Below are 18,045 nucleotides of genomic sequence, written 5' to 3' on the forward strand. Positions count from 1 at the left end.
CGCTGCGGGCAGCCGGAGGCCGGCGGGGGGCGCACGCCGCGGGGCACGCACGGGCCGGCTGCCCAGAAGAACGACCCCAGGAGTCGGAATCGGGGCGCCCTCCCGCCGCCCGGCTCTGGAAGCTTCAGGCGGAGGACGGACGGACAGATACACCGGTGCTTTCGCCATGTGAGCTCGCGTTGGGGAGTGGGGGGTGGGAATTCCCCCAGCCAGATGCTTCGCTCCCCCGCTCACTTCGGGGAAGTTTCCAGGCGCAGCCCCGGGCAGGTAAGCTGGCATCCGCCTCTCTCTTCCCGACTCACGCTGGGAGCCGCCTCCCGACCTCCCGCTCCAGTCCCACGGCCGCTTTAGGTGGAGGAGGGAGGGCAGGGGCAGGCACTGACGCCTGTGGGACCCGGTTCCTGGAGGGGACACCGCGGGGGCGGGCGTGGGAGGAGAAGGGGGCGCGGCCGGGCCCGGAGCGTCCTGAACTTTTGCTCCCCGCCCCCTCCTCCTTCCTCTCGGCCCTCCGCCCCCTGCTTCTTCCCGGCTGCCGGCCGTGGCTCCGGAGGCGGCGGCACTCGGAGTTGCCGGCGCTTCTCGGCGGTGGCGTCCCTGGCCGGCTGGGCGCGGCGAGCGGAGAGCGGCAGGTCTGAGCGGCACGGCTTGGCGGCGGCGGCGGCGGGGAACAGGGGCTGCGGGGCGGCGAAGCTGTGGGGAGCCGGGGAGGTAGCGGCCCCTGTGCGGGGGCGACGCTGGCAATCGTGCTGGAGCGCTAGGGTGTCGGGGTGTGTGTGCGGGTGGAGAGGACGCGTGGCGCAATTGGCCCTCTTGGAGCCCGCGGGGATGGCGGGATGGAGGCGCCCTGGTGAAGGGAACCTCGCCTTTGGGGAATGAATGAAGAGCTGTGGAAGCGCCTTCCGACTCCTCCGGGCGAATGGATTGGCCGGCGCGCGTGTGTGCGTGTGTGTTTAGGATTCCGAACCGCCTGGGTCCTGGGCGCGGCTGCTTGGCCGCCCCGTCGCGGCCCTGGTGCCCACGTTGCCCGCCCGCCCCGCGCCCTGGCTCGGCCCTCACGGCTGGAGAGGCCGGCGGACACACTGAAGGCTGGGGCTCGGTTGCCGGCTGCTGGCGGCTGGACGTCTGCGCCTCGCGTAGGGAGGTTCGAGAAGCAGGCAGCGAGGCTGGGGCTGAGGCTAGCTCCTGGGGGGCGGGGGGCATTTTCCCGTTCCCGGTGTACACTGGGTGAGTTAATGGCACGGAGTTTGGGGAATGAAGTTGTATTATCAGGAAGCCCCAGGATGCCCCGTGAAGGGATTTGGCGCGCTGTTCAGTGAAATTGAGCAGGGGGCTCCGGTTCTAGGCTCCTTGGGAGTACCCCCAGCCCCTCTTTCTTTATCAGTCGCTGTTGCTGTGAGGACAGCCACCCAGCGACGGAGCAGAAAGCCACCTTGAGGGCATCTGCACCCCCTGCGGGGCCCAGGAGGAAACTGAGGTCTGGAGATTTGCCCAGAGTTCCTCTAGGACCTTCCCACAAGGCTCTCCATCAGAGCTTTCCTGCCCCCCCTGCAGAATCAGGAATCCTCCCTTACAGAACATGGTACTTATTAATTTTACAAACTGCATGTTGAATCAGGATGTTTTAATTGGTACCTAAATGTGTACAAGTCATACATGATTTTGCCTAAAATAGCATGTGAATAAAAACATCGTTTAATTAGTTTTTATCAAATAAGTTTTTCTTTACAATACTCCTGGAAGATTGGCAGGAAAATGTTCTTGTTTCTTCCTGGATGGGGAGCGTGAGCAAGCAAGGTGAAGCCGCTCGCCATGGTCTCCCTCTCAGTATATTTGAGCCAGAAGTGGAGCTGCAGGTCTGGCTTTCCCTTCAAGGTCTAGCTCCCCAGGAGAACCGTCTCTAGGGCCCTGGGAAGGAAATTCAACAATGTCTGTCTTTTCTCTTCGGATCATTGCGTGACTGCAGAGAGCTGGCTTGTGGCTGAAGCCAGCAGCATTAATTCATTCAGGATACGGAGGGAGGGGGCAGGGGGGCAGGTCTGTCCAGAGTGGGTTACACCTAGGCCTTGCTTTTCTTTGATGCCTAGAGCTTGTGATGCCTGAACCACGGTCTTGGCCTGGGATCCCAGCGCTGTCACTGTGGCATCTCTGTGGGCTGCTCTCTGTACCCTTCTCTCCTTTGTTGCTGCTGGCCCTGGCCAGGAGAGGAGAGGCATTTGGTTTTCCTCATGCCAGAAAGAGAGAAGATTAATCTCTGCATCTGGAAGAAGCAGTGTTTGCAAGAGAGGTTGGGAGAGGTTGGGAAGTGGATTGTGTTTATTTGGTGTTTAGAGAAGAGCATAAAAGAAACTCCAAGTTAACCAACTAGGCTGTGGGAACCCCAGGCCTTTTGAACCTGCACTGTCAGAAGCTTTAGATTAGTACTGGGTTGTGATAAGACTGTGGTTGTCCAAGGCCATCTAGGGACCAGCTGGAAATTGCCGTTGCAAGAGTAGGGGGAGAGGGAGGGGAGGGAGATTCTGGAGCTACCCTGAACAGGTGAATCCATGCCCCACCTATAGGGGGCAACTTTGACTCAGCCTCAGCCAGCTGGAGAAAAACAGACCTGCAGGTCTTGTTAATTTTCAAGAGAATTCTCAAGTGTGGATATTTAAGTGTGGGCTCAAATTCCAGAGGTGGAGTAAAAGGTTGGGGTGGGTACAGCACCAGGAGGCTTGATGATTGACATCTGGCCCTGTGTCTGGATAATGGGAGGAATGTCCCATGGTCAGGGAGATGGGACACACGATAGGCCATGTGAATCACACCCCCAAGGGCTCAGGGACTAAGAATTGGTGGGTGCCCCCGTGCCTGTGGCCACGTGCCAGGCTCCTTCACGAGCTTGTGGGTCGTGCGCGCATTGGGTAGCTACGTAATGAATTCCCATCATGTGGAAAGGGACTCCGTGCTCAAACTTTTCATATACTTTCATTGACCAAATAGATGCCATGGCGGAGCATCTGGGGATGGTACAGCGATAAGACAGGCCTAGTCCCAGCCCTTGCAGGAGGAGAGTGGACAGAAATGCCTGTACCAGCTTGTCAAATAAACCTGGAGCTGGGAAGGACAGTATGGCAAGAACAGTGCTGGAGGGGGTGGGTCGTTGGGGAGGAGTCTCCTTTTACAGATGTGGAAATTGAGGCTCAGAGCAGTTGGGTGACTTGCCCAAGGTCACACAGCCTGAAAGTGGAAAGTCAGCGCAGGTCGCCGATCCCCAGCTCCCGGGCCATGCTGTGCTGGAGGCTCTCGGAGGTTCCGAGGTGAAGGCACACTCCCTGCGGTTGCAGCTCTCACTTTTCTCGTCCGCTTGTTCGGACCCCATCCCCTTGCCGGGGCCTCAGTAGGTGCAGGCTTACACAGATGCCATTTGCAGCCATGTGTCAGAGAGAGGAATTTTCTTAAATTCTAAAAGCAGAAACTATGTTTAAAAGTAGCAGCTGGCACGGGAGTGTCATTTATGCGAGCAGCCAACCGGCGGGCTCCTCTTTAGCAGCGTGTCATTCAGAAGTGATGCTTCCAGTCGTTGCTGAGAATAATGCAACTTGTCTTCCCTTCCGGTCTGTGTGCTGGGAGGCTCAGGAGTGATACTCACTTCCATGGGTGATTTTGAGCCTGTCGTGGGAATCAGGAGACTGTGTTCTGACTTAGCCGAGCGGGTACTGGGAGACGGAGTGTTTGGACAAGCACAGTGTATTTCTTCATTGTTCTCAAGTGCTAAGGTCTGATTTCCTTCCTGAGACGCCTGTCCCTTACAGTAAAGCCTGGGGAGAAGATGATCCGTGTTTTCACAGCACGAAACAAAGCATAAAGGTGGCAGTTTCCTAGTTAGTGTATCCCATCTAGATAGCTGGGAAGAAGAGTAAAGGTTTTGTGTTGATTTGGGCCAATACAGATTTTTTTTTTTTTTTTTTTTTTTAGCCTATGGGGGTTGGGGAGGTAGACATTTGGTCACAACAGCTGTCGTTTGCTGGGTCCCTACTGGTTCCCAGCTGGCCCTGTGCCAGGCAGGTCAGGCAGGTGTCCCCCTTTGTCTCAATGAGAGGGCGGGGAGGCTGTTCGAGATCACACAGGCCAAGTTTGCAGCCATCCAGATGTACAGGAAGAAGGATGAAAAAATGACAGTGGAGGAAGGAGGGGAAGGAGAGGGGGTGGAGACTAACAATTGTGGCTTCCCCAGCAGGGGAAGGCGGGTGTGAATCAGCAAGTGGTTAAGTTAGGGAGAGGTGCCATGGAAAGCAGGTTCTCCATCTCGGCTGGTTTCAAAAGGGATGCGAGGGAACCTCGAGCTGCATCTCTTTCATCCGTGGTAGCGACATGCAGTATGTATGCAGGGCCCCAGGTGTGGGTCCTGGGCCAGGTGCGCGGGCCGAGAGGCAGCACTCAGCACCAGGGAAGCACCCAGTAGTGGGCGAGAGCTTGCACAAGTCGGTTACGTAATGCTGCTGAGAGCGTGGCAGGACCTGGTTAGTGGCTCTGAGCTTGGAGTGGTCCGAGGTGACTTCATGCCCTGGCCTGATGGCTGTTATCCTATACATGCGTTGACACCTGCCAGGTGCTTGGAGCAGTGCCTGGCACACGGTAGGCACTCAAGAAACGTTGGCTCTTGGGGTATTCTAGAGCTCATAACCAGGGACAGAGGATGTGTCCGGACTCCCAGAAATTGCATGGACAACTTCGGATGAAGATGGTGGATGTGTAGTATTCACGATTTCTAGCAAATTCTACCTCAGAGGGCTTCTCTGACACTTCATAAGGCCAGGATCCCCAGGACTCCTAGATCCTATTCGGGTTTTCTTTGGCGGGTTGCTTCACCTCCCGGGGCTGTTTCTTCACGTGTGCGAGGAGGGGCCAGGTCAATAGCCGCTTTCTGACCCTTTCAGCTCGCTCTGTGGGCAGGCCCCGGATCAGTTCAGCTGTGTTCCCACTTGTCACAATTAAACAGAGGGCAGACCGGGCAGGTCTCGCCGGAAACGTGCTGGGGTAGCTTGCTTTTCAGTGTTATGTCTGGAGCCGCTAAGCTTGAAGGACCCTGAGCAGGCTTGCAGGGGCCCCCTCTCTGGGCCAGGCGCTCTCTCCCTGACACCTTTACTACATTTCTAGAACCCATCCTGGTCCAGGCCTTTTGGGTCTCAGAAGAAAGTGAGGTTGGCAGATCGTCAGAAGCAGAGGGTGTCATTATAACGGAAACTTGGATGCTTTCCAGAATTGTGTTTGTGGTGAAAATATTGAAGCAGGCCGCCTAGTCACCCAGGTGCCTGGAAAATACCCCAACATGGGCAAATAATTAGATGCAGGCTGGGCGCAATTATTTTTTCCTGCAATGTGCTGGGACCTGGTTGTTTCACATTTTCTCTTGAAATGGAATACATTCCCACCGATCCATTTGCTCCCTGTGGCAAAAATGTCAGTGGTGGTCTGGGTGCGGGAGGCAAGGCCCCGAGGGGTAGTGGTTTGGTCCCTCCCAGGGCGGCCCTGGGTCTCAGGGAAAGTTCTGTCCTGTCTGCTGTGCCCTTGCAGGGGCCTACCCCAAGGGCCTGGGCCTGTGGCACCTTTGCTGTGAGCTTGGGACCTGCCTTCCAGACTCTGAGAGGTCTGGGAAGGTGGATTATTGTGTCCTCCTGTTGCTGAAAGGGGTTGGGTAGCTCTGTCTGCCCCTCGTGACACCAAGAGTTTGGTGCCTCCTTGCAGACGTTCTTTTAGCCGGGGGTTGAATCCCTTAGGAGACCCTTGGGGAGGCAGCCCAGGTGGTGGGTGAGCCCTGACACCATACTGACCAGGGCCGGAGTCCCTCTGTTTCTTTGTTCCATTACCGTGACCCCGGGCAAGTGGCTTAACCTCTTTGTGCCTCAGTTTGCTTATTGGTAAAAGGGGGTTGATAATTTCTACTTTGTATTGTGTTTTGAGTATTAGAAGTCGTACAACTTAGGGCACAAGGGGTCTCCCCAAGGTGAGCCCCCTCTTCCTGGCATAAAAGAATCCCCAAGTCGGTAGCGTGGCGTTTGTCTCCGACTGAAGCAGACGTTGGAGAAAGTGGCTGAACTGGTGGGTAAGTGGGCGTCACAGTCCTGAACTGAGAGCACAGCGCAGTCAGGCCAGCGGCCCCCCTATGCCCCCCGCCCCCCAGTCACAGGCAGAGTGGGAAACGGGCAGCTTTCCTCCTCCACCGGCAGCTAGCAGGGTGGGATGCGTCCTCTGGGTGGGAAAAGGCGCGGCCGGGCTCCTCATGTCCAGGTCCTCCTTCCACACTTCTGGGACAGTGTGGACACTGCCAGGTGTAGACACATGGGCAGAGTGCTCTCCATGTGTAAGGAAACATCAGGAGTGGACAAGAAGAGTCCCTTGCTGCCAGCGAATAGTAAATGCTGAGCCCAGGGGCTGGCCCTTGGTGGGGGTTGGCAGTTGGGGAGTGATCGCCACGGTGAGATAAGGGTTAGTCCTGGACCCCAAGGCTGCCTTGTAACTGGATGGCAGTTCATGTGGAGTCGAGGTGCGGGCTGCCCAAGAGCCTGGCCAGGAGAACCTTGTCTGCCTCCTTTGGGTTCCCCCACGAGGCCCCACGGCCCCCATCACCTTCAGGAAACCTTTGCCAGTAACTCATCCTGTGTCTGCCTCACCGCCCCCGTGTCCCTCCGTCCCCCAGCCAAGGGTTACTTTCCTGCTCTGAGCTTCTGCTTGCTACTCTGCTGAGCTCAGCCTTGAACTCATCCCACTGGTTTCCTGGGTGCCGTCTGCCTGCTCTGGCCCGGTGAGCCTCTCAAGGGTGAGGAGGGTGTCTGGGAGGCCCGCCCCTAGCTAGGCCCACACAGAGTTGGGAGAGACTGCCATTTATTGAACTAATGCATCATTTAAAAATGATTCTTCCAAAAGCCCATTTTTCCTGCACTGTACGGACTTTACGTGGGCCCCTGGGTGTGCACCCAGAAGGCATAAAAGAATCCCCCCAATCTGGTAGCACGATACAGGAGTTAACGCTTGCCACTAAATTTTTGAAGGAGTGAAGAGCCTAATGTAATCACCTTGGATTTCCTGGCATTAGGTTTTTGGGCCATTAAACAGGTTTTTGTGTGTGCGTGTCTTGAGAGTCTTGGGGAGAAATGTTATGGAAATTTGATTGGTGTTTCAGAAATATGAACAGGACCCATCTACTCAGGGAAGAAATATGGGGGCTGTTAGTGTTTCTTATAGCTGGCGTAAATAGCTTGGCTCTAAGTTCCATGCGCCTTTGTTTGGAATGTAAATATTTGCATTAAAAATATAAAGTATATCCTGGCGTGTATTTATTGGGACCATAATTTCCAAGCCCTGAATCAGACTATTGGTCTACAGAGGATTATTTCCTCTGATTTGTGAACCTGTTTATGTAAAGAGTCTTCCCAGTGTACACACAGACAACCGTATTTGCTTGTGCACGTAAGGGGGCTGCAGGGTTGTAAGAGAGCAGGGTTGCCCTGGGGAATCCGGACCCGTAGTGCTTGTGCTTCCCGGTCCATTTCTGATCCTGCTGTCTGTTCCGCTGCAGCCACTCTGAGGATGGCCGAGTGTTGGCTCAGGTCCCATGAGATCGTCTGGCTGCTCTGTCCTCAGGTTCCTGGACATCCAGGTGGGGGGTTGGCTGCAGCTGGCTCATCTCTGGGTCACGTAACCACATGCCGGATTTCAGATTTGCTGTTGCTTTAGGACGATGTGGAGAAGAACGGAGGCTTGGCGTCTATCCTGTGGTCTGGTGGAGGGAGCAGGAAGTTCTCTTTTCTGGTTCATGGTTGAACTCTGAAGGCCTCTGTCGGATGTCATCCTCCACGAGATTCTTGGGGACAGTTTGACTTTTTTTTTTTTTTTAAAGATTTTATTTATTTATTCGACAGAGATACAGACAGCCAGCGAGAGAGGGAACACAAGCAGGGGGAGTGGGAGGGGAAGAAGCAGGCTCATAGCGGAGGAGCCTGATGTGGGGCTCGATCCCATAACGCCGGGATCACGCCCTGAGCAGAAGGCAGACGCCCAACCACTGTGCCACCCAGGCGCCCCTGACTTTTTCATTTTACTATGAAGAGCATAGTAAATGGAGATGGAATTTTACCACTTAGGTGGTCTCTGCCCCCTTCTGAGTGAGAGGATGGGAACTGCAGTTGGGCTGGGCCAGGATTTCTGTTCCTGGTGTGTGTGTGTGTGTGTGTGTGTGTGTGTGTATTGGAGGGCGGGGGAGTTGTTCTCAAAACCCTCTGTGGCAGCCCTGGATAGAAACCCCGTCTCCCAGGGTCTTAAGAAATGGAGAAATGGAGGTCCGCTGGCCTGTTGGAGACAGCCAACCTGGGTGATAGGCCAGCCCCAAATCTGGCAACCTCTCTGTCATCATAGGGTGGAGGAGAGAGGAGAGACGGGCATGGGCATTCCTGGCCCCTGGGAGCTTGGTACCAGGGCCTGTTTGTGCCTGCTTCCCAGCCGTCCAAGGCCTTTCCCTTGGGTGGGGCCCCCTCCTCCTCGGACGCTGCACCTGTTACCTTAGCCCCAGACTTGGTTGAGGTAGCAGGAATCCTCGGTCTTGCCTTCCCTCTCTCCACCTTGCAAAGGGCATAGCGTCCTGACTAGGAATGTCAGGCATCCCTGTGGTTAGGAACGTTTCCTTTCTTGGACTCCCTGGATGCTGAGCCCCACGTGGGCGAGGAAGGGAGGGAGGGAGGTAGTCTGAGAGGAGAGGCATGCAGAGCCGGGGTTCAAGGCCCCACGCTGCCCTGACGGGCCATCCAGTTCGTTCTTACTTTGACCCATCGGTGAACATTCCTTATTCTGTTCCTTATTGTCCAGGCTTAGAAATGGTGAGCCCTTAAGAAGGACCACTTCCTGTGTGTCTGGGTGTTCTTGAACTGCGGGAAACTCACGGTTGCCTTTTCTGTGGTCATCTTTAGCCTGACCCACAGTGATGTGACCCTCCCTGATTCTCTGTTGCAGTTCTTAATAAAGATCCTATGATCCTGGACCGGCCCCGTGCAGCCCCGTAGTGGGCCAGTAATCCAAGCGCACTGTTCCGAAAGTCAGAGGAAATAGCTGCTTGTAGGACACGCTGAACTGGCCGAAGCAGTTATCAGTCGGAATAAATAAGAGGATGAAGGGACGCTCCAATTAACGAGAGTGGGAGCAGCCTGACATTTGTGTCGTCCTAACTTTAAAAAGCGATTTGTACCCACGATAGCAGTCTCTGTGAGTAACGAGATGCGGAGGGGTGTACGGAAGAGAAGAGAAGAGTGGGCGCTCAAAGTGATCTCAGCAGCACCTTCCAGGCAAAACACAAAAAAAACAACAAAGAAAACCCCCACCTGCCCCCAGGTCGACGGTTGCAAATCCGCGGATCCTTTGCATTGGACAAAATTTGGGTCAGAGAATAAAAATGGATGTCTTAAAAGCTAGGTGAAATCTCCGTTGCCATTTGGGGGGTAGAAAGGAGATTTGCTCTCGGCTGTTAAAACTGAAACAAATTGGTAGAAAAAATGCAGGCCTGCCCACGTCTGAGTCAGCAGTGTTTTTAGTTTATGGAAGAAGGAGATTTGCCCGCTGAAAATCAGCTCTGTACCTTTCGGACCAGCCGTGAAGCAGCAGAACTCTTTAGGGAGGTGTGTGTGTGTGTGTGTGTGTGTGTGTGTGTGTGTGTGTGTGTATTTATCTTACAAAGTTCTCATTCTGATGTATTTTTAAAAATTATGCAACAGACTCTTTCGGTCCATTCAACCTATTCTTTTTTTAACAGCTTTATTGAGATGTAGTTCGCATACCACGCGTTTAAATTAAATCCACCCATTTAAAGTATATAATTCAGTAGTTTTGCGTATATTTACAGATATGTGCAAGCAGCACCACATTCCATTTTAGAACATTTCATCATCTCAGATGGAAAAGCCTGTACCCGTTAGCTGTCAGCCCCCTCTGTGCTCACACATAGCCCCCCGCCCCTCAGCCCCGAGCAGTGAGGAATCTACTGTCTCTATCATTTTCTCTGTTCTGGACTTTTGTATAACTGGAATCATTGAAAGCGTGTGTTTTGTGACTCGCTTCTTGTGCTTGGCATCGTGTCCTCAGTTTACCCATGTTGTAATTTATGCATCAGGACTGCAGTCCTTTTGATGGCCGAATCATATGCCGTTGTATGGATAGACCATATTTTACAGACATTTTTATAGACATTGTCTCCATCTTGGGTGCCTTATGGTTAATGCTTCTATAAACATTCATGTACAAGTTTTTATGCGGGCACGTGTCCATTTCTAGGGTTAAAGTTTATGAGGTATTTTTACTTGCTCTTTTTTTTTTTTTTGCTTGCTCTTAATTTACTTTTTTACTTTTTTCCCTGGCCCTCGTGAAGGCTTCATTCTCAGGTGGATTTCTGTTTCCTCTCTGAATTGTCTGAATTTTAGAGCTTGGAAGGGCCTTCAGGGAATAGTCCCATTTTGTAGTTGGGGAAACTGAGGCCCCAAGAGACCACACAGGGTCAGGATTGAATCCGGGTTTTCAGAGTTCGTCCCCTTGCCCTGAATGTTCTTCCTAAGCTCTTAGTAAAACCCCAGGTCATCCTCTTGCCTGGCTTGGGGCGGACCATCGGTGACCACCTTGCCCAAGCCTGCTCTCGTAACCCCCTCTGACCTGATGGGGGCCGGAGAATGGCTCATCCGCCCCCAGCTGCCAAACCAGACCTACGACTTGTGGCGCCAGCGCCTTCTCGTTCTTTCTCCCTGCGGCAACAGGAGGCCAACGCTTATCCGGGGAATAATTAAATTAGGAACCAATTCAGAGAATGAAATTTTATCTGATCTGGCTGAGCCCATAAACAAGGGGCTGTGCCTGTGACTTCAGGGTACATTATGAAGTTGTTTTTAAAGCATTACATCGGGCCAGGGCATTTCACAGAACCGTGCGGGCCAGTGGGGGCACCTCCCGGGGCGGGTGTGCGGCTGGCGTGGCTGGGGGTTCATCCTGGACTGTCCAGCTGTGTCACCAGACCAGGTTTTCACGCACTTGATTCCGGGTACCAGTTAAGTTCTGATGCAGTAGATAGAAGTGTTTAGGGCTGGAATGTTCTGGATGTTTCGGGAAGTCCATCAAGATCCTCATGGATACATTTCATGTTGTTGTCACTGACACTGTCATGCACTTCTACAACTGTAGTGAGAAGTGAACTTTGCAGAAAACTCATGGGCTCTAAAGCAGGGTGCTGCATCGGAACCCCAGGGAGCTTTTCAAAAGAAATACACACGCTCTGACCCTTCATCAGGCCTGTGGGGGGCCCTGGGTGTCTGTGGGTGTGCGTGTACATGCATGTGAGGGCACCGTGTTAAGCTCTATAGCTGAGAACCATTGATGGAACTTAGCAGCGATTAGAATTATTCTAAGGAGAATTTCGAGTTTCTTCCGTGGCAAAGAGGGGACAGGTAATCTGCACAGTGATCCTTAGGCATGAGCCTTTTTTGTCCTCGATCTGTGTTGGGACTTGGATGGAGACTCTCTTTGGGTTTCTTGACCAGACTCCCTGGATGTGACCATCGTACATTTTCCGTCACTCTGCTGCCTCTGTGGGACTGTAAGTCTGTCTCCTTCCTTGTGAACTGCCCCACCACCATCTGCACCGCGGCCAGAGACCCTGGGGTCTCCTGCGGCACTTAGCTGGTCAGTGCTGGAGTTGCTTCCTTTCCATGTGCTGCTAAAGGTTATTTATCCCCCTAAGACAGGAAGTGTGTCTCACTCAAGGTCATCTTCCCAGGGCCTAGCCTATAGGAAAGATGATTGGATGGATGGTTAGATGGATGGATGGACAGACATATGGGTGAAGGGAAGAAAGGGTACCTTGGATAATTGAAAACCTTGACCCACAGTGTGGGGATGGCAAAGGTCTTACAGGTTCCCTCGTTCATTTTCCCATCCTGCTCACAGACCTTTTACAGCTGGGGAAGCCGAGACCCGCGGAGGTGAGGTGACTTGCCTCCGATCGTTCGGCGCCATTAATGAAGACTATTTGGGAGCCTGACCCTTCAGCTTCTCCAGTTCTTCTAACTCAGGCTCTGTACCTCCCCTTATTGAGGAATTGCTTTGTGCCTGACACTGTCCTAGGAGCTGCGAATGCAGCAGTAGCTGGACAGGTGGGGTCCCTGTGCTCATGGAGCGTATATTCTCCTGGGGGAAGTCAGACAGCGGACAGGTTCACAAGTATCAGAGAATAGATAGTAGTAAGAGCCCAGCGAGTGGCTGACTGGGTGATCAGGGAAGGCCTTTCCAATGAGGGGACATCTAGGCTGATCCCTGAAGCTTCAGAACTGTGTTCCAGGCAGAGGGAGCAGCGGGTGCCAAGACCCCAAGAGGGGCCCAGCTGATGGAACCGGGGAGCTGGTCGGAGGACCTGGTTTCAAGCACACTTGGGTTGACATCCATTCTTCTGTCTTCCCCCAAATTATCATCTACAGCCCGGCCTTCTCACTTGCTGTATATCTCGGGGTAAAGAACACTTGTCCGAGGCTGGCTGGCCCCAGCTGGTGCAGTTTCAGAAACAGGGCTAGTGGGAAACCGGGAGAAACCCCATCCTCCTTGTCCTTTCACTTAGGGTTTGGCTCCTGAGCAGAGGTTATTTTTATGTTAACACATGCTTGAGGGCAAAGTCTTACGGTGGGCAGCTGAAACCACACTCATCCGCACAAGATGGAAATAGTACCATGAAGTCCCCAAGGTGAACGTGGGGCTGATGACTTGAATTTGTGACAGCTCCAAACAGCCCTCTAGTGGGAGAGGGGACCCTTCGGCGGGGCAGTGGGGCAAAGCAAATTCCTGGGCTGGTGTGGCCCCTTCCTTGAGTGTTGCTTTCCTGCCTGGCCTTGACCAAGGCCCAGCCCTCCCTTAGGACTGACGTCCTCTTTAACACTCTCAGATGGGGCTCTGCCTCCCTCCCTGTGCTACCTTCCTGAGGTCCCTGCATTCCTGTCGCTTTCTCGCAATCTTCTCCCTCCCCACCCCAGGTCCCGCCATCACTTAGGTACCCGTGAGCGCCATGGGAACGGCCTGTTTTGTGCTCTGGCCCCTAGATCTCCCATTTCCTCTCTTGCAGGATACACTGGGCCTTATGCACACCTGGACCGCTCCATGCAGCCTATAGTCAGTCCAGGTTAGTGACAGGTTAATGACAGCCTTCCTTTTGTGGGAACGATGTCCAAGGACCCACTGGCCGACCTGACACATATCGGGCCTTAACAGATTATTTCTATCAGTTATTTTCACAGACTTTTAATCTCTCTCTGGTCGTCCCTGGACATCCTTAAGGGTGTAGTGTTGCAAAGTTTTCCTATAAATGTTTATCAGTAGTTGTAGTGGATACATAGCTCCGTTTTATATTGTTTGTGATTAGTTTTTAAACTCTGGACAAAACCTAAATTTCCCTGAGTTTTAGTAAATGGAAAAACAACAGAAACATTTTTTTTTCCTGAATAGCTTGATTTAGACTCATTCCAGATGTTCACTCAGCGTCTCTTCCCAAGTCTGCATGGGGCTATCCCGCCTGGAAACTGTGACTGTATTGACATGTTGAAAACTTGCCGAGAATCCCCCTAATCTTTTGGCATTCCTAGATGTTGCCTCATAATTGTATTGTAGTTTTTTATTTTGAAATAATTTTTAGACTCACAAGAAGTTGCAAAAAATAGTACCGCGTTCCTGCGTGCTCTTCACCCAGCTTCCCGCAACGATACCTTCTCGTGTAACCACAGAACAGTATCAAAACCAGGAGAGATTGACACTGGTAAAATACTGTCACTAAGCTACAGACCATATTCTGCCGCCACTTAATTTTATGAAATCTAGGGATCCACGGCACTTTAGAATTTCATAAACTTCAGTGTTGTCTTTTATCTTTTAGACCGTCTTTGGATCTCTTCCAATTGGCCATCACGTAAGATTAGTTTCCATCGGTCAAAGCAGAAGACCCGTGATGTGTGCCATTCACGTCCACCGCGCGCCCCCATGGTACTCTGGGAGCATCACCCTTGATACTTGCGTGTACGCAGCCTTCGTCCCGGGTAGGAGAGATTCTCAGATCTCAGGGGCCCTAAAGAACAGTGTGTGATAGATCCCAGAACGGGGAGTTGGGAAACTTGAGTTCAGATAATGATAACCAGTCGTTGGGTGCTGTGTTTATTCTCAGCAACCTTTGATAAAGACACGCTTAACACCCCCACTTACAGATGGGAAAACTGAGGCCAGAGAGGTTCACCCTGTCCACACTCTGGCAGCCAGTGAAAGGTAGAGTGGGACTTGAAGCCAGGCGGTCTGACTTCAGAGGTTGCATGCTCTTCCCTCGTAGGGCTGCCTTCCTTGTTCAGGCCTTGACACTTCCGGTCCCAAGTCTCACTGAGTGCTCTGTGTCTTGGGGCTGCTTACTTGGCCTCTCTGAACCTCTTTCCTCAACTGAGGCATGAGGGGTTTGGCTGAGAAGATCTGTTATGTCCCTTAAATTAATTCCTTCCTTCCTTCCCTCCCTCCCTTCCTTCCTTCCTTGAATGTCCGTTCAGTTTCTGAGTGCAGCTGGTTTTACTGGTGAAAAACCAGTAGGTACTTTTAAGGTTGGGAAGATTTCTGCTGCCTAATTTGGTTTGATGGGAGCCTCAATTCCAATTGAATTATGCTCTAGTGTATTTTAATTAAACCGTCTACAAGCCGATTTCTTAAAAATGCAAAATCCCCATGCAGCCTGCTGTGTCTGAAGCCCGCACGCTCCGCTGTGGGTCAGAGTGATGCTCGTAATAACCAGAAGGCTTGTGCGAGGCGGCTCACTGCCAGCCTCATGGGCAACGTTAATTGTGAAATGCCACCAAAACGAGATACGGGGGCATTATCAGCAGATACTTAATTGATTTTGCATTCTCCACCAAGGAAGGTTAAAATGAAGCTTGTTTGTAAATGGTGTTTACACCTCGCAGTCCTGGGGACAGTTGTAAACACTGACAGAGTAGCCCTTGTCCAGGGGCTTCTTCTTTGCAGCTTGTGGAAGGAGCCCATCGCTCAACGGAGGTAAAGATTTTCCCATTTAAAGGGGCCAGAAGAGTGTAAGCTTCCGCCGTAAATTTCACAGAAGGGGCCTCCGCTTGAGCGCACGGTGGCTGGACTCTGGGATGAGTGCATAATCGCGTTAGTGTGATAAATTCAGGGGCCCGTATTGTTTAACTTGTCAGGCAAGGCTGCATGAGAGGAGACGCTGCTGTAGATCGGCGTTAGGATAAAGGGGCTCACGGAAGCGCCTTGCGCTAACCTCCCTGCTGGGGAGAATGCCAGATGCTGATTCCGAAGTCCTCTGGGAAAGGTCCTTGCTCAGACCCACGATGAGCTTTGACCCGAGGTGTCATGCCATTTCCAGGTATCAGCTCTTTCGTGGTTATGTGCACCAGGAATAAGAGAAGCTCTTCGGGCATGATTTCTCTTTCCTTTGAATCCCGGTTACATAACTTGTCAGATCGCTCCGCAAGTGGCCGTATAATTTACAGGGCCCGGTGGTCCAGTGCCACATGAAATTGTGAGCCCCTTCCTAAAAGATGCCTGAGAATTTCAGAACGGGGACAGCAGAGCATTAAACCCAGTGCAGGGCCCTCCTGAGCCTGGGGCCGGGGTGACTGCGTGGGTTGCAGTCCGGAGAGCTGGTCCAGGGTATCTTGTAGGATGCTCATCCCAGACCGACTTGACTTTGAGCCATTTGTGTGAATGGTGGCTTGTGAGTAGCCGGAGGGCAGGGCTGCAGCCGGCGGGGTGCCTGACCCCTGTGTACGCTCGGGAAGGACTCGCTGACCTGAGTTGGTTCCAGGAGCTATTGTCCTGGTCTGCTGGTGGGATCTCCTGTGGCTTTCATGGGTTCCAAGTTTCTGGAAATCTGGAAACATCTACCACTATGCTCTTCAGAATGGAGAGGCACAAGGGGCCAAAATCCTTTAAGGAAACTCATTGTCGGACAGCTTAGCTTACAGAAGAGAAAACCTGAATGTAAAACCCTTCTAGATTGTGTGTGTGTGTGTGTGTGTGTGTGTGTGTGTGTGTGTGTCTAAAGCTAAAATCCTGGTAATTTTTCACAGCACGGTATAAAAGGCTGACAAATGGTGATTATCCAGTGCCCCTTAATGGATAATGTGTATTTGTTTGTGGCCCTGAGTCTCTTTCCCTAGAGGGGCAGCAGCCCATCCCCTCTCGGCTTTTCATCTGGCATCCACCGCTTGGGCTCTGCCCTCCGGGCTGCATGGAAGTCCCCTGGAGAGAGTCCAGGCTTTCAGGGCCACCGCAGGTCACTCTGGTCACTCCCCCGTGTGCGAAGGAGGGAGGCGGCCAGGTGCACCTCAGCTAGGGAACTCGAGCGCCCCGAGCGCTGTCCTCTGCAGCGAGTGGCCACAGAGCTTGGAAGGGCCGGCTCTCCTTTGTGTAAAGTCTTTGTTCTCTCCCAGCACAGCTAGCCAGGACTTGTGCGTGCTCAGTGGGTGCCTTTTCTCTTAGGAGCCAGTGGAGAAGCAGAAAGTAGCATCCGGAGCTGGCTGCCAAAGGGAGGGAAGGCTCCAGCAAAGGAGAGAAGCTGGCCTTCGCAGGTTTTAAATTGGAACTGGGGCTCTGAGATGGGGATTAAAGTGATTTTGTACCGGGAGGGGGTGTAGGGGTCGGTGCTGGGCTCAGAGTATGTCGGGAGAGCTGCCCAGGTCAGCTCTTCGGAGCTTTGTCCCCGGGGGAGCTGCTGTGTGCTGGGTTTTCCTCCTTTTGTCCTGGGTTTGTACAGAGGTCATTGGAGACGTGAGCTCAAAGCACCCGGAGCTGGGCTCTCCTTCGTCCTTACAAGGTGATGGGTCTGAATGGGACTGTGAGCTCGAGGAAAGAAGAAGGGACTGTCTCTCCTGCCTCCTGGCTGGGGAGAGGTAGCAAGCCAGGGATCCCGCTCTCTGGAGCCACAGCTGCCCTTGAGCAGCCCGAGACCCCAAGACCCCGTGTTGCACTTTTCCCCTGCAATCAGCTTCTCCCTCCGAGGGAGCACTCGGCCTGGTGCGCGCAACTTCTCAGTGACAAGAACGGAACCTTCATTTGCCAGGAAAAGCTGGTTTTCTTTCTTTTCCCTGTGAAGACAGCCACAGTCATTGTTTTTATTTTGAAAAGAAAAATAATTGGCGAAAAACCCACAATATTTTTATTACCTGGTGTGGGAGTCTGAGATCACTTAAATAATACTTCTGGGTTAAAGCTGTTGGGGAAGAAAATCTCAGTGCACGAGTGAAAAATGAGAGAGAGAGAGAGAGAGAGAGAGAGAGACATGAAAAGATAAATGTTCTAGAATAGTCTTTCCCCTCTGCAAACCCGATAGCCTCCAAAGGGGCGGGGACCTTGTTTGTCTGGCCCACCCCTGGTGCCCTGTGCCACACTTAGCTCAGCCACTCTTAGTGGAATCTGTTAGTGGATCAATGAACCAGAGACTGGGTTCCTGCTGGGCCTGTGAGCCAGCATTCTTGGACAGTAGCCTCAAATGGAAGGAACTATAAAGATACAAGATTATTCTGTCCTGTTGGAGACATCATGGTCAGTACTTCACGTAACTCAGTTAATCTCCCCTTTGGCCCCAGAGGTAGATGACATGAGACTTGTTTCCTAGAGGGGCAGATCAAGCACAGAGAGGTTCAGTAACTTGCCTGGGGCCAACCAGCTGGGAGGGGCTGGGCTGAGATTTGGTTCTAGGCCCTGCCTCATGGCTGTGCTGCAGGAGATGTTAGGGAGGGAGAGAAGTACATTTATGGCCAGCCGGGTGTTGGGGATGCCTTGGTGTTCCCACTCCGTGAGCCCTAACCCACAGAAGGACACAGGCAAGGGAATAAACCCCGGCTGCTGGGTGATCAGTGGTGGCTGAGATGTGTCTGGGCCCTGTGGACTCGGAGCTCAGAGTCTAGTGAACGGACTAGACGTAAACACTTAGTCAAATGGTCATTTAATTGCAGTGGTGATGCTTGTGGCACAGGGGAGACCTCGGGGGCGGGCTTG

General features: G+C 52.8%; 1 protein-coding gene across 8 annotated transcripts in view; it reads left to right on the forward strand.

Annotated features, from left to right (window-relative positions):
- The window catches only part of CHST15 (carbohydrate sulfotransferase 15), a 91,535-nt gene that overhangs the window by 15,046 nt on the left and 58,444 nt on the right, over positions 1-18,045 (forward strand). The window contains exon 1 of one of the 8 annotated variants that reach the window (XM_040624665.1): positions 525-629. The exons of the other annotated variants lie outside the window; for them this stretch is intronic. The gene's annotated coding sequence lies outside the window, so the exon portion shown is untranslated. Of the gene's footprint in view, positions 1-524; positions 630-18,045 lie in introns of those variants that run through there. 8 annotated transcript variants of the gene reach the window in all.

Source organism: Ursus maritimus, unplaced genomic scaffold (assembly GCF_017311325.1).
Source record: "Ursus maritimus isolate PB19 unplaced genomic scaffold, ASM1731132v1 scaffold_7, whole genome shotgun sequence".
NCBI lineage: Eukaryota > Metazoa > Chordata > Mammalia > Carnivora > Ursidae > Ursus > Ursus maritimus.